The 15,454-nt window shown below is 40.2% G+C and overlaps 1 protein-coding gene across 1 annotated transcript in view; it reads right to left on the reverse strand.

The window, feature by feature from the left end:
• Nucleotides 1-231: 231 nt before the first annotated feature.
• The window catches only part of LOC134295474 (uncharacterized), a 145,609-nt gene continuing 130,386 nt past the window's right edge, over nucleotides 232-15,454 (reverse strand). Inside the window, exon 3 of the transcript XR_010002065.1 lies at nucleotides 232-247. The gene's annotated coding sequence lies outside the window, so the exon portion shown is untranslated. The remainder of the gene's footprint in view (nucleotides 248-15,454) is intronic.

Raw genomic sequence — 15,454 nt, forward strand, 5'->3', positions numbered from 1 at the left:
TATTTAAAAAAAGAAAAGAAAAAGAATAAATGTTAGAGAATAATAATAATTTCACATTGAAAGTGGGAGAACACTTATTGTTAATAGAAAGTAGGAAATGAGGTGAGAGAAAGAAGGGGAAAAAGTGTAAAAAAAAGGATATAAAAATAAAAAATAAAATTGTTGACTTCCATCTGACTTTAACTGGTTCTTCACAATCTTTCTTAAGTGTTCGTACATATGGGTAAAACACCACATCCCCTTCGTCCTCATTAGTCTCTAAGATTGTATCTGTTCAGCAGTATGATCAAATTTCATTTGTTTTAAATAGTCCTTTACCAGGTCCCAGTTGGTTTCCTTCTTTGGTAGACCTTGATTTGGAGATAGCCAATATGTGAGTCTATCCATATTCATCACCTACATGACTTTATTCAAACATTCCTCCTTTTTTGGTATCTCATTTTGTCTCCAAGTCCTCGCGTATGTTATCCTCACAGCAGTGACCAGATAATTAAACAGGATCTCATTATTTTTATCGTGTTCAATGTCTAACATTGCCAGTAAAAAATATTCGGGTTCTTTTTGAATCTTTATTTTAATAATTGATTGTATAGCTTCATTTATGTCTTTCCAATAAAGTTGAGCTTTTGGACAAGTCCACCATAAATGAAAGAAAGTGCCCATCTGATGCTCACACTTCCAACATTTGTTAGATGTGTTTTTATAGCATTTAAATTTTTTATAAAGAGTAATATACCACCTGTATTGTATTTTTAACCAGTTCTCTCACATGTCATATGAATATGTATATCTAAGGCCCTGATTTCAAACCTTCTCCCAACTTTTTAATTGAATCTGGTGGCTCGAATTCTGAGCCCAAGAAGAAATAGCTTTCTAAGATCTACAGAGATACTCGCAGGAACACCTCAGCAAACGAGAGTCCAAAAGTGGTAGGCTAAAACCCAGAATCTTAATCAGTGGCTGACGCCGGATGAGAGACTCCCCCCTGGGCACCTTGGAAGCCACTGAAAAGACTCTGCTCTGGAACCACGAGATGCAGAGCCAACCTTAAGAAATGGGGCTACAAAGTGGAGTCAACAACATGCGACTGTGGAGAAGAGCAAACCACCATCTACTGCAATGCATTCTGAGCCCTGCTACATGCACCTTCTAACAGCAACACGAGAGGCACTCCAAGTGGCCAGTTAGTGGGCAAAATACATTTAGTATTAATACAAAGTTTTTTTTCTTTAAAAAATCTCTATGTTTGCAAATCTATTACAACTTGTACCCTTGGTTCGCTTCTGACACGAGAAATAAATAAATCTGGGATTTTGTGTCAATATTTGTTTGTTTTATAGAGGCATTGAATGTTTGCCATTGTATGTTAGAATCTGCCCTGAGTTCCCTCAGAGAGATAGGGTGGCATACAAATAAAATATTATTGTATTATTAAAGGTAACACTCTGAAGTCACCATGTCCACTAGTCCAGCTATTTCTGCATTACAAAGGCCAACTAGGACTTCAATTGTATCAATTGCCTCAGTGATAGGAAAAAGTCCTCAGGAATCCCTCTTGGGCAGGCCTTCTTAATTGAACACACATCCCTGCAGATGTTCTGAGTAGCTTTACCTGACCAAGTAATGACTTATCAACGGTGATAGAAGGTTTCTCTATATCAAGATCGCCATTACTCCATCCAACACATGGTGTCTTAGTCAAACCTTTGAGCCAAATTAATTTATTCCAAAATGTACATCTACATATGTGATGTAATGTTAACTTTTATTATGGTCAATGACCAGCTCATATCAAGGGCACCCAGTCCCGTACATCCATATGAAATCCGAGAGGTTATATACTTTTAAAATTAATAAAACTCCTATAAAACTAAATCATTGACAAATTTAAAACTAGGTTAAAAACTTCAACATTAAAAAAACCATTATAAAATTGAATCATTGACAAAATTTAAAATCTAGGCTGAAGATCATATACCAGTACCATTAAGACCCAACTCAACCCACAGGATCATCCGGGGGGAGTCTAAAGGAAGGGAGTGGGGATGGCACCGGGGTGGGGGGGGGGAATACCCATAACTGTAAATAACAACCTATAACTATAAATAGTGGTCTATATCTGCTTTCCCAACTCTATTCTATAGATGATACTTAGTTCTTTTGGCTCTCAATCATCATCTGCTGGATTTTAATTGCAGCCGTGCAGAACTTGGCGACATTATATGTCACAGCTGAGATGGTATCTGAGAGCAATAAGGTTATGTAAAAGTGTCCAGAACATCCTGGGTATTTAGTTGTCCATGGCATGATGAGACATGTTCAAATGTCTCTATAAAACAGGCACTGCCGAAGTACATGCTCCGTTGTTTCTATCTGACCTGAGTCACATGGACATAGCCTCTCAGAGTATGGAATCTTCTGGTAATGACCTTCCAGTACTGCGGATGGGAGCGCATGACATCGTGCCAAAGTGAAGGCTCTCTGATGGTTGGCTACCTCCAACATAGTAAGATATTCCACAGGGGAGGTATGGCTCCTACTGTCTCAATTGGTGATGAAGGATGGGGCACTAGACAGATCTATTTGGTGTTCAATGTCTGTTATATGTTGCTTGACCAGGGATTTGGCTTGGTCATATCCCATGCTGGTTAGTAGTTCTGGGAATAGACCAAGAGATGCAATTTTGTGCACTATCAACTTCCAATCCAGCTGGCAAAAGAAGATAGTACATCTACATAGGCTGGTATGTTATACCTCTCAGAAGGTATCTCCCCCTACAAGCCATCCTGCAGATTAAGATCTTCAAGTGAGGCCCTGCTCTCGGTCCCGTCGCCGGCACAGGTGCGGTTGGCAGGAACTAGAGACAGGGGTTTTTTTTGTGGTGGCTCTGCGACAGTGGAACTCCTTGCCAAGGGAGATTAGGGAAGCCCCCTCACTCATGTCTTTTAGGAAGCAGCTGAAGACCTGGATGTGGGATCAAGCTTTTGGCCCATCCTAGGATATGAGTTGATGGATTTGGTGGATTAATATGAAGTCGAGCACGGACTGGCTCTGACTTTTGGCTCAATTCTACTGGCCCTGTCATAATGGTCACATGGTTTTTATTGTTTTAATTTGATTTGGATACTGGCCTTTAATTGTGTTTTATGTTTGGTTTTACTACATTTGTATTATATGTGGCATCTAATTCTGCCATTGTGTAAGACCGCTCTGGATCCCCCTGGGGGAGAAGAGCAGTATATAAATTAAATAAGCAAACAAACAAACAAATAAATAAAATATGTTGTCAGCAAAATGCACAAGTGTACATCCAAATTACAATTTTCATGTTGTGGTCACTGCAAAGTATTGACAACTTCCTTTGAGCAATGACGACCTGGTCATTGTGTCCTATGTCCTACCCTATGTGCCATATGTTTTATACCTAAAGCTGTCATCACTTCTAGCCTTTTTGAATGCCTGGATGGGACTAAGGTTAAATTAGTCCAGGGCTGGCTGATTGCATGAGGCAGCATTGGTGTTTTTCCTTCTTTGTAGAATGATCCTTGAATAATTCATGGGTCATATCAAGCTATTGTTGTTATTATTATTATTATTATTATTATTATTATTATTATTATTATTATTATTATTATTATTACCCACTTTAACTCTCCCAAAGGAGACTCAAAGAGGCTGCATAACTCTGGCCCCCTGTTAGGGATTCCTCTTCTTCAGAGGAGGGAGGGGAGCAGGAAAGTGTTCATGAATCTGAGAGTGAGTTGGAATCTGAGGAGACTTTGCAAGTACCCTCATTTCAGGAGAGGCTAAAGGAAACAGAGCAGAGATGTTGTTCAGCTAGATTAGCTGCCAGAAATACAGCTGAGTAATTAGGAACTACCCTAGCAACTGTAAGGGGACTCAGGGCTATAAAGCAGAAGCAGGTGCAGCCAGCTCTTGCTAATAACAAACTGACTCTAATGCCTTCGCTCCCCTGGTGCCTGCTTTGAGTCTGCATCTGGATTTATTGCTCTTTCTTTGTCTGAAGTAAGACTGCTATTTGATTTGGGAGTTTATCAGAGACTAAGAACTGTGCTTGCCCTATGATTTCCTTGCTTCCCCTTCCACTGAGTGTGCTGTACTTTATGTTTTGCTGAAGTAAAGCAGTTTTCATTTACTTACCACAGTGTCTTAAGCCTGTTCTTGAAAGACAAAACAGGACACCCTCAAACCTGTTTTTAACTTGTACATGAGGTTGACTTATACATGAGTATATACAGTAGTCGTTGCCCTATCTACTGGATTTGTTCTCAGGCTGTCATTTTGGTAGTTTATGATGGTATAATGCTCTGTTACACAAGAGTAGAGGATTTTTTGGAGCAGTGTGGAGTGACAACTGGGGTGGAATGTGGTAGAAATGAAAGTAATTTCTGTCACTAGATAAAGCTGTTCAGCCTGTTCCCAAGCAGCATTGGAGCTGGCAAGGCAGTGCTCTTTCTTGAGAAATAACTTCTTATTCTATTCACCCATTTCCCTGACATCCACAGTCATTTTACTCTTCCGACTGTATTGCCATTTATACTGCGCCCTCTGGAAGTGTAGTCATGCTGTTCAAGAGGACGGTAGCTTCCAGTCCCTGCTCTTGACCACCATTCAGCCTTGCCACATGTGTTTACAGAGAGTGTCTTTACCACTATACTTTGAATTAGTAGGAGCTACTCTGAACTAGTAAAGCAATTGTCACACTCAATAATGTATGCATGCCACAATCAATACAGTTGTAAGTAGATCTAAGAACAAAGGATGCAATGAAGCTACCCAAGAGGGCAACGGATGTAAAAGAACTGCTGGATACTTTTGGTTATCTGTTTGAAACACAAGATAGAAGACTGCCAACTGGGAATATAACACATCCTGTGACAGGGCCACATGTCACTGGCAATAAGATATCAATAATACTCATCCAAGTAACTTCCAAGTGTATTTCATCAGTATAATGTAATAGCATTGTCCATGATAAAAGATTATGGTCTTCTTAAATTGTGACCTCATACTAGATATAGCAATCTCAAATTCCTGTATTAATTAATCAGGTTAATTGTATTACAACAGAAGGCTTTTCAGAGCTCAACAGCACATAGTTTAATTGCAGTATAGCTGCTCATGCCTCACATTCACTCCAGCTAAGTAAATTTCTAGCTGGCTTCCTTTAGACTGAAAACATACTGTGCCTGCTGAAAAAATATATTTCCAATAAAGTCAATAGCAAGAACTGATGCCCTTTAGTCATCCTCTTAGTATGTGAGAACTGGCATGATCAGAATTCCAGATACAGTAGAGTCTCACTTATCCAACATAAACGGGCCGGCAGAATGTTGGATAAGCGAATATGTTGGATAACAAGGAGGGATTAAGGAAAAGCCTATTAAACATCAAATTAGGTTATGATTTTACAAATTAAGCATCAAAACATCATGTTAGACAACAAATTTGGCAGAAAAAGTAGTTCAATACGCAGTAATGCTATGTAGTAATTACTGTATTTATGAATTTAGCACCAAAATATCACAATATATTGAAAACATTGACTACAAAAATGCGTTGGATAATCCAGAACGTTGGATAAGCGAGTGTTGGATAAGTGAGACTCTACTGTAGTTGGGAAGAATTAACTTAAAGAGGGTTAAGTCTTGTGGGTGGGTTAAGCATAAACTAACTAAACAAAGAGTAGGCAGGAAATTGATGAAGCTAAAGGGATGGATCCTGGGTGATATAAAACATATTAACAAAGATTTCTGATTTCCCTATTGATCAACAGTAATTCCCCTCACCCTGACTTAGGATATTGAAATGAAGAAAGTTGAGGATGATCACTGAGAATTTTGTAAGTTCAGTTCATATTAATGTGGGGTCATGTTATATCTTGTAGTCTACTAAGATAATTTTTCAATATATTGTAGTCAAGTCAGGCATCGCCTCCCCTAGGTGTCTGCATCTGGTTAAAACATATATTCTTCTGTTTGTTAAGGTACTGAAACAAAACAAGGTGGGGCTTTAAAAGCATTGCTGAAGTCTCAAACATTTCAATTGTTTAATGTAAATGAAGAAGGCCAAGCAAGTGTTCAGAACCAAGATCACATGAAACTTTTCAGCAGATCTTTTTTTCTGAGGTCTTCATAGAGCCTATTGAGACAGGCCCTAAAATGCGCACCCTCCCCCTTCTTCAAGTGGGGAGTCAAGATGATGCCCCACATAAAAATGCATTTATTCACCAAAAGCAGGAAAAACTCACTTTGTAACAAATTAATATGATTGTGGGTTTGATCCGCACCTTCTTGAAAGGCATAGGTTGAACTCACTATGGCCACTGTCAAGACTGGCATCTCAGAAGTCCTGGGACTTCTAAGGGGGACATCCACACAACCCTCTTGTGTTTTCTGGGCTGAATCAGCCTGGAAAATGCAAGAGAGCTCAGACCCTCTCCCCACACACCCCAGAAAATCTTTTTTTTAAAAAAGAACTTACCGGCTGCCATTAGTGTGGTGTCTGAGCTCTCCTGCCACATAAGAATGACGCACCAGAAGAGGGGGAAGGAGGAAAATTGCTTCTGCACCCCTTCTCCTGGTGTGTCATTCTTACACAGCAGGAGAGCTCAGGTGGCCAGGTAAGTTGTTTTATTTTTAAAACATTTTTGGGTATGGGTCTGAGTGTCTTGCTGTCTTCCCAGGAAGCCATCTGGACACCTGTTCCAGAAAGCACTCATTTTCTGGGATGTGTGTGGACTTCAATGCGGGTCTAATCACATTTTAAAAACTCGATTGAACTTGCATTAAAGTGCTGTGTGGAAGTGCCCATAGAGAAACAGAAGAGCACTGCTCTTTTAGTCTTCACTTTTTAAAAAGCTGACTCTTTAGTTTCTGTGCCAGGTCTGCCCAAGCTTGTCAGTTCACGAGGGTTGTATTCAACACAAATGGAACACTGGTTGTATTCAAAGCACAGCGACTTCTGGTGAATATCTCAGGTTTTTCCACTTTAAACTGGTTTTGCTTTTGGCAGATGAAGGGCACTTCAGAGTTATGATACTGTGAAGTATTTTTGAGCTTCAGGGCAGCCTGGTCAGCTGGACTGCTCTGAATCAGTCTGATCTGCTGTCCAAACAGACATCACATCATCACGCTTTTCCTGCACTGATGATCAACCCATGTTATTTCTGTCACTGCCACTCCTAGCCAGCCATAAAGCACTGTCTGTGTTCCTGGCTACCACAGTCACCGCTGCTGATGTTAGAATGAGATCAACCCCCAATCCTTCTTATTGGTTACACAGTTACCCTATTCTGACATCACAGACATGGCCACAATGACCCGGTACTTTGATAGAGCTCCATAACTGGCTAGGAGCAGCAGCAACACAGAGAAGATGACAGCCCAATGGAGCTGAATTGGCCCCAGGTCATCTGGACAACTGCCCTGGATTCAGCACATGGATGCTGGATCCAGGACTATTTCGAGCCAGATTTTTGTTTGAAGGGACCACCTCCAGGTGGGAAATAACAGGGCTAAACCATATTTGGACTTTTGAATATAATAAGATTACAAGGAATGGAAGCAGAAGCAAACACAGACTTAAAACCAGTGTTAGTGGATACAGCAAAAAAACAACAACTCAATTATTTTATTACAAGTAGTCGTTTGTGATTGGTGGTGTTCATGTAAACTGCAAATGATTATCCATATATTTGGTTCCTCATTTGTAACTAATTGATTTATCATTCTTAATCAGCTCTGGAGCAATGCTAGATTATACTGTTCATCTATGTTTTTCTCTTTGGTGATAGCTTAGTCATGAGTGCTGCAAAGGAGGGTCAACACCCATGTCATAGAGAATAAAATATATCACATTCCAGAGCTTATTCTAAATGTTATTTTGTGCATTTTGGGTAGAATGTTGTTGGGCACAATATCAACAAAGTGATCAGACTGAGCATGAAAATCAGGTTACATTTCTTCCTTTGTTGATGTTATATTCATTGCTCTGTCACACTCTTATGTATTCAACATGGTATCACCAAAGTGAATTCATACTGGCAAGTCAAGTAATGATGATGCATTCATAATCTGTGCCTGACATTGTTGTTCTGAATCTATGTTAAGATAGGTGATCTTGTTAGTTTGGTATAAGATTAAATTACTATGTACTCATCTGCTTTGAAGGTTGTGGAAAGCTCATATTTATATTTCTTATTAAGAGAACACTCAAGGAGAGTCTATCTAAAAATCTGCATCAACTTTTCTTGTATTTTCAACAGCCTTTCTCTGAATACATTGTACATGTTATGCAAAAAAAGGACAGCATACTGGGGGGAAAAAACCCTCTACATTCCAAAAGAGCAAGTGGGGTGGAAAGAAAGATGTAGCAATTTTTCTTTGCTGGTAACCAAATATATGGATAGTTTTCTCTGTGTACCATTGAAGAAAGTTTCAATATTGAAAGAGACAGAAAGCCCAGACTACAATGTGATACCCACCTACCTGGCCTATTGAACTCATAATTTCTGATTAGACATGCATAAGATTACACTTTAAATATCATAAAAGTGTGAAAAAGGAAGTCATAAGCAAAAACGGGAAAAAAAAACAGAAGAAGATGGACACTAACATAAATTCAATATTTTTGTTTAGCTGATTTGTTCACACAATTCTTGGAGTATTCCAGCAGTTTATGTAATGGTCACTACACATAAAGGCTGACATCCTGTTAATCAGTTATGATGTCATAAATTAGACTTAGAACATGATTGCTTCATAATCTCATTTGCAGTCATGCTTTATTGCCAGGACCACAAATGGCTCTGAAACCTACCTTAAAAACTGGACATCCATCCCAAAGTGTGGAGATCTGTTCTGTTCTTCAAGAAGACAGGAAGAGACCCTTCTCACCAATGAGATACAATGAAGAGTTGTGACAGCTCTTCTCAGAGTTTAGTGTTTCTGCTCCTTTTAGCCCCACTTGTAGCTGCGAGAGAGCTCATCACATTATCCTTCTGCAACATACCAGTGTTTGAAACATGTAGTGTAAAATATCTAAGGTTTGAGTTTCTAAAAGAGTTTCATATATACATTGTGATGGCCTGAAAATGGGTAATTCCTAGATCCATTTCAGTATGACTTCCAGCTTGACTTCATAGGTACTACCTTGGTTGATGACCTACGTTGCTGATTCTTATGAACTTATTATAAGCTTTTGAAATGATACTATGAACCATGACAATGTTTTGAATGGGATTGGATTCACTTAGGTTTCACCTGCCTGGTGGGGAGATTATAAAAGTTAAAATAGGTAAGACAGAATCTAAATTATCGTTGAAGATAAAAACATATAAAAATTATGACATCAAACATGTAGTCATAATGTTATAGCTATGCTTTAACTCCCCATCTGACCTCTGAAAGCCACCTTAAAAATTAGTGATGGAGGTTTGTTCTTCTGGTGAGTGGGGCATTTCAAGTTAACACCATAGTGAGTGAGGCTGCAATGAAAAGTTATAACTGGTCTCTGCACGAGTCACTACTTTTGCTCCTTAAAGCCTCACTTGTTGGACAAAAGGGCATTTTGCATCATCCCAAATCATCCCATTTACCTACCAAACATACCTCCATCTTTTTGACTGGAACACTCCTATGCTTGTGAATAGCACTATGCTGTCATCCATGTTATACATGAGCATAGGAATTACTGTCTTCATAGGATTTTTATGAATCAGAACAAATGCGTTCTATAAGTATTCTTCAATTTACAGTTCTTACTAGCAGAAAAGCATAGTTTGTTATCCTTTGTTACTGTATGAATGATACCAATGTAAATTCCAATCCAGGGTGCCCTATTATATGCTGACACAAGGATTCCCAGTGGATTGTTCTTGCTTTTCTAACCAAGTCTTCAGACTTCAGTGTGCTTTGATTCCCTATAACTTGAAGGAGTTAAACAGGCTTCTTGTGTTTTAACAAGAAAGGACAGCAATTCTACAAACTTGGGAGAAAATTAAGAAGACTTATTTCCTCTGTGACTGGCTTGACCTTGAAAGAGCTCAGGGTGGCGACGGCCGACAGAGAACTCTGGCGTGGACTGGTCCATGAGGTCACAAAGAGTCGGAATCGACTGAGTGAATGAAGAAGAAGAATTTCCTCTGTCACTGAATTATGATTTTTGAGGTGGAAATACCATTGAACCTTGATTCTGTAAATGATCATCACTTGACATAACAACATCTTTCTAAAATCAGGATTTTTTTTCCTAATTCAAGTATTGTTAATGAACAACAGGGTTGACAACTACTCTTGAAAGGAGATGAAAATATCACTACACATTTCTGAGTTAAATTTATGCAGTAAAATCAATGTTCATATATTATCATTTGGCTGTTCCACATTTAACAGTTTGCAGAAGTTATAGCTCTATCATTTATTAAACTATGAATGTATAAATTTTGACTGCAATATATTATATGATAATGCCCATAACAGTTTTTTAAATAGCATTTCTCTTGCTTATTTTCCTCATTTCAATGGTATCAACTTTTTGGAGGTAAATGATGTAAAAATATCCAGATGGTATTTCTGTTCTCTTGTGTCAAATAAAGTGGGAGTCAGATCACAAAAGCTAGTGTCAAATAGAACGTGTTAGCTTTTAAAGGGACCAAATAGTCTTCATGGACTTTGCTCTAAAAATAGATAGTTTCTTGAAATGAAGATGTATACATTTTGGGATTCTTTTAACTATGTGCAGAAGAGCAGGATCTTCCAATCATTCAAAACTTTGAAAGCTGAAATAAAACAAAAACCAGCATTGTAATTCTGTTAGACTGTTCAGTATCCAAATACACTTGTAATTTCAGGCAATGTTTATGAAGCATTGTGCCTCATCATTTCTTTCCTTGAAAATATGGGTTTTGTAGCCACCTTAGTGGGTTTCTTTTAAGATTTAAGGAAAATTCTGGGGGAAATCAGTAGGAATTTATGTTTGCGAAAATGAAATTATAGTGTAGATAAGTTATAAAAATGTAATAAATAAATAAATTTCCTGAACTATGTAGATCTCTTTGCTTTCAAAGATAATATTACATTTTCCTTTAAAGTGTTTTATGTATTTAGCAATGGTCACAGAGTGTTTGTAGTTTGCTTGAGTGAGCATGTTTATAAATACAATTCTCTTAATTCTAAAAACAGTTTGTAAAAACTAGAGCTCCAATACATTAGTCTAAGCCAGCGTTTCTCAACCAGGGGTTTGGGACCTCTGGGAAGATCACAAGGAGGGTGTCAGAGGGGTCACCAGAATACACATATTTCTGATGGTCTTAGGCAGAGCCGGCCCTAGGTATTTTTCAAGTGTAGGCGAACAGAATTTTGCGCCCCCCCCCAAAAAAAAAACCAATCACTGAAAAATAAAAGCGTTGGATAAGCAGAAATGTATGATAATAAGGAGGGATTAAGGAAAAGCCTATTAAACATCAAATTACATTAAGATTTTACAAATTAAGCACTAAAACATCATGTTTTACAACAAATCAACAGAAAAAGCAGTTCAATACCTTGCGGAGGCAGGCCGCAGGAGACAGGAGTTGCCTCGATGGTGCCCCCAACAAGAAGGCGCCACAGGCAACTGCCTAGTTGGCCTGGTGGTTAAACCGCCTCTGGTCTTAGGAACCCTTTTGGCAGAGAAGCCTGAATTTCTCTCCGCCTGCTCTACGCTTCCTTTTTGGAAACAGAAGGTGAATCCTCCCACCAAAAGTAATCAAATTTGGGTGTGTCAGGTATTTGTGCCAAATTTGGTCCAGTGAATGAAAATACATGCTGCCAGGCATATAGCCGGGGGGGGGGGGCTTGAGGGGCTTCAGCTCCCCCCCCCAAAAAAGTTCTCAGGGCGAGAAGGCCTTACATTTATTATTTAAACTGTTATGTTTATTCATATCATGATCTGATCACCATGCTCAATATATCCCATATACATGGGGGTATTGGGATAACGATACAAAAGGTTTGCTAGGGTAGATCCTCTCTCAGACAGACTCAGCCCCCCCCCCCCCCCCCCCGGAACCAAAATCCCAGCCCCTCTCGAATCAAAATCCTGGCTACGGGCCTGCATCCTGCATATCAGATATTTACATTATGATTCATAACAATAGCAAAACTGCAGTTATGAAGTAGCAACAAAAATAATTTTAAGGTTGTGGATCACCACAACATGAGGAACTGTATTAAGGGCTCACGGCATTAGGAAGGTTGAGAACCACTGGTCTAAGCTAAAAATCAAGCACTATTAAGTCATGTTCATTTTGTGACATAAAGTTCATGCCTAACTCTCCCATTGAAATCACAATGATGTAAAACATTCCCAGCTTTGCCTGGTGCCCTCATTTTCTCTGTTGGAGATCTTTAAAGTTATCTCATTGTCTGTTCCTGTGGTGGATTTGGGACTGCAGAGAAGCACTAGAGCAGTGGTTCCCAAACCTATTTGGCCTATCGCCCCCTTTCCAGAAAAAATATGACTCAGCACCCCCCCGGAAAGGGGGCGTGGCTTAGAGAGGTGGGCGTGGCTCCTGCTCAAGAGGGTGGGGCTGAGACTCTCCCCTAGTTCAAGATGCAGGGATGGGCGGGGGAGGTGGGCAGGGCCACAAACGGGCGGCCAGGACTGGGGTGGGTGGAGTTACGAGCTCTGAGGCAGGGCTGAGCTTCTATCCCTGTCCTGCAGCGCCTGCCAGAACACAGGGGGCGGGGCTAGAGGAGGGGGCAGGGCCTCTTCCCAAGTGCCTGATGGGGCTGAACCTCTATACTCTGCCCCCGTGTTCTAACAAGTGCCTCAGGGGAGGTATACAGAGGCTCAGCCCTGTCTCGCACTCTTGGGAAGAGGCCCCGCCCCCGCCCCTAGCCCTGCCCTTTAGTCCTAAAAGGCCTCTCAGGAGAGGCTCAGCCCTGTCTCGGGCTTTTTGAAGGAGGCTCCGCCCCTTTCCCTAGCTCTGCCTTCTGTGTTCTAACAGGCACCTCAGGAGAGGTATAGATTCTCAGCCCTGTCTTGGGCTCTTGATAAGAAGCCAAGCCGACTCCTCTAGCTCCGCCCCCTGTGTTCTAACAGGCGCCTCAGGTGCTCAGCCCTGTCTCCGGCACTTGGGAAGAGGCCCCGCCCCGCCCCTCCCCTGGCCCTGCCCCTCCCCTCCCCTGGCCCCGCCCCATCTCCTAATAGGTGCCATCACCACCCCACTGGATCGCTGCAGCGCCCACCAGGGGGCGGTAGCACCCACTTTGGGAATCACTGCACTAGAGGTTACCCAGTAATGGAGACATCTTCTTCATTCTAATAGAATCAGCAGAGCATAGCTACTTTGGCATTGTTCCTTCCACTGAGGTGAACAGAATAATTTTTGCATACAGTCAGCCCTCTGTATTGTCGAAGGCTTTCATGGTTGGAATTACTGCAGTGCTGTGTGATTTCCGGACTGTATGGCTGTGTTCTAGCAGCATTTTCTCCTGATGTTTCACCTGCATTTGTGGCTGGCATCTTCAGAGGATCTGTTGGTAGTCAAGCAAGTGGAGTATATATACCTGTGGAATGTTCAGGGTGGGAGGAAAAAACCATTGTCTGCAAAACGAGTGTGAAGGGTGCAATTAGCAAGCCTGGAAGTAACCTGACCTTTGTTCCCTTTGAATTTTTTGTTGCCTGGAGCCATCCTTTATCTGGGTGAGCCCTTGATTGCTAACTGTATGGAGATGCCCTGTCCCTGGGTGGTGTTCCTTATTCACTGTCTTGATTCTAGTGTTTTTCAATACAGGTAGCCAATTTTTGTTCGTTTTCCGTCAGCCCTCTGTTACCATGCATTCTGCATCTATGAATTCAACTATCCAGGGCTTGAAAATATTGCCCTCCAAAAATCCAAAAAGCAAACTTTGGTTTTGCTATTTTATGTAGGGGGCGTTTCACTATGCCATTGTGTATAAAGGGACACTTACGATTAATGTGTACCCTCAACTCCTACCAGTAGTTGACAACCTAGTCCAAAACCCAATTCTGTGATTTGTTGCAAATTCTCAAATTACCTTTTCAAGGCCAATATATTTATGTTGACTTTATCTAAAAGGAAAAAGGTTTTCCCCTCCATTATAATTATCTTTCAAAAGAAATTCAGCATTACTTCACAGAAATTGAGTGACGATTTTCATTCTTACTATCAAATTTATTTTTCTCTTACTTTTGTTCATAAAGGAATTCATTTTAAATTTACTTTCTGGGATATTAACAGCATTTGATGTGGATTTTTTCCTTTAAAAATCTTCATTTCTGAAATTCAACTGTTGTTAAAATTTGTGCTATAGCACACGAAAAAACAACATAATTGGCAGAATGAAAACACATTGTCAAGCTAAGTCTCTGTATCTAAGGTCTGAAGAGTGAATTTTCTCAGGCCAGTTACTTCAAGATGCATGGGTAGATTCTAATATATTTTGTCTTTCACCATTCTTTCTCTTCCCCTTCTGCCTCCCTCTCCACTCCATTTCACACACACACACACACACACTCTAATTTTGCCTAGCAGATAAGATAATTTTCTATGAGAGCTGATGAAACATGCCTGTGGTTAGGAACATCTAACATGGCTTGTATAATACATATGAGAGAGTAAGATAGAGGTAATTAACAGGAGGGCTGCTTTGCAACATAGTCCATGCCCAGGTATGCAAAAAAAAAAAAATACAGGGCTGAAAGCATGGAACAATGCATTGGTTTGACAATACAAGAGTAGAGTAAATGTTCACAACATATTTGCATTTCCTCTGAAGAGCTCTTGACATGAAAGTGCCATGTTTCTAACCCTTTCAAAGATGATCTGCTGACAGAGGATCTGCATTAGCCACACCGGGCTGATGTGTTGTCCTGAGTCATCCATCCACTTTGATTATTCTCAATTGACAGATAATTCTGTGTTTTTCTATGGCTGCATTAACAAGGCAGGACACAACTGGGCCAGCTTCGCAGCCGTTTTCATTTCAAGTAGCGCTAGTGGATGCAACTGAGTAATCTCCCCCCGCCACCCCCACCCCCAAATTACACCAGCCTGCTTGGCTTTTTCATAGTTATGCATACTCTGGACTTTTTAGTACAATGAATTGAATAATATTTGATGTTTTTTCATGTGCACCAGGAGAGATTTTCTATTTTCTCTGTAAACTAAATATCATTAAGAAGATTAGAGTAAGTGATAGTGAGCATTAAGTAAATATGAACACAATTTCCAAGCTCTCATGCAAGGAATTTTTGTACGAGAAGTGTCAATAGGCAACTTCCCAGAGGTGACTAGTAAGGGAGCCAATGAATTACACTCCCTGCTTAACTTATTATTGTTTGTACTCATGATGAGTCAGATTTCCAGAGAGCTGGGCTTTCATTTATCCATAAGCCAAGCTCTCCTGAAAATTGGGGCTAAACA

The sequence above is a fragment of the Anolis carolinensis genome, chromosome 1 (genome assembly GCF_035594765.1).
Source record: "Anolis carolinensis isolate JA03-04 chromosome 1, rAnoCar3.1.pri, whole genome shotgun sequence".
Classification (NCBI taxonomy): Eukaryota; Metazoa; Chordata; class Lepidosauria; order Squamata; family Dactyloidae; genus Anolis; species Anolis carolinensis.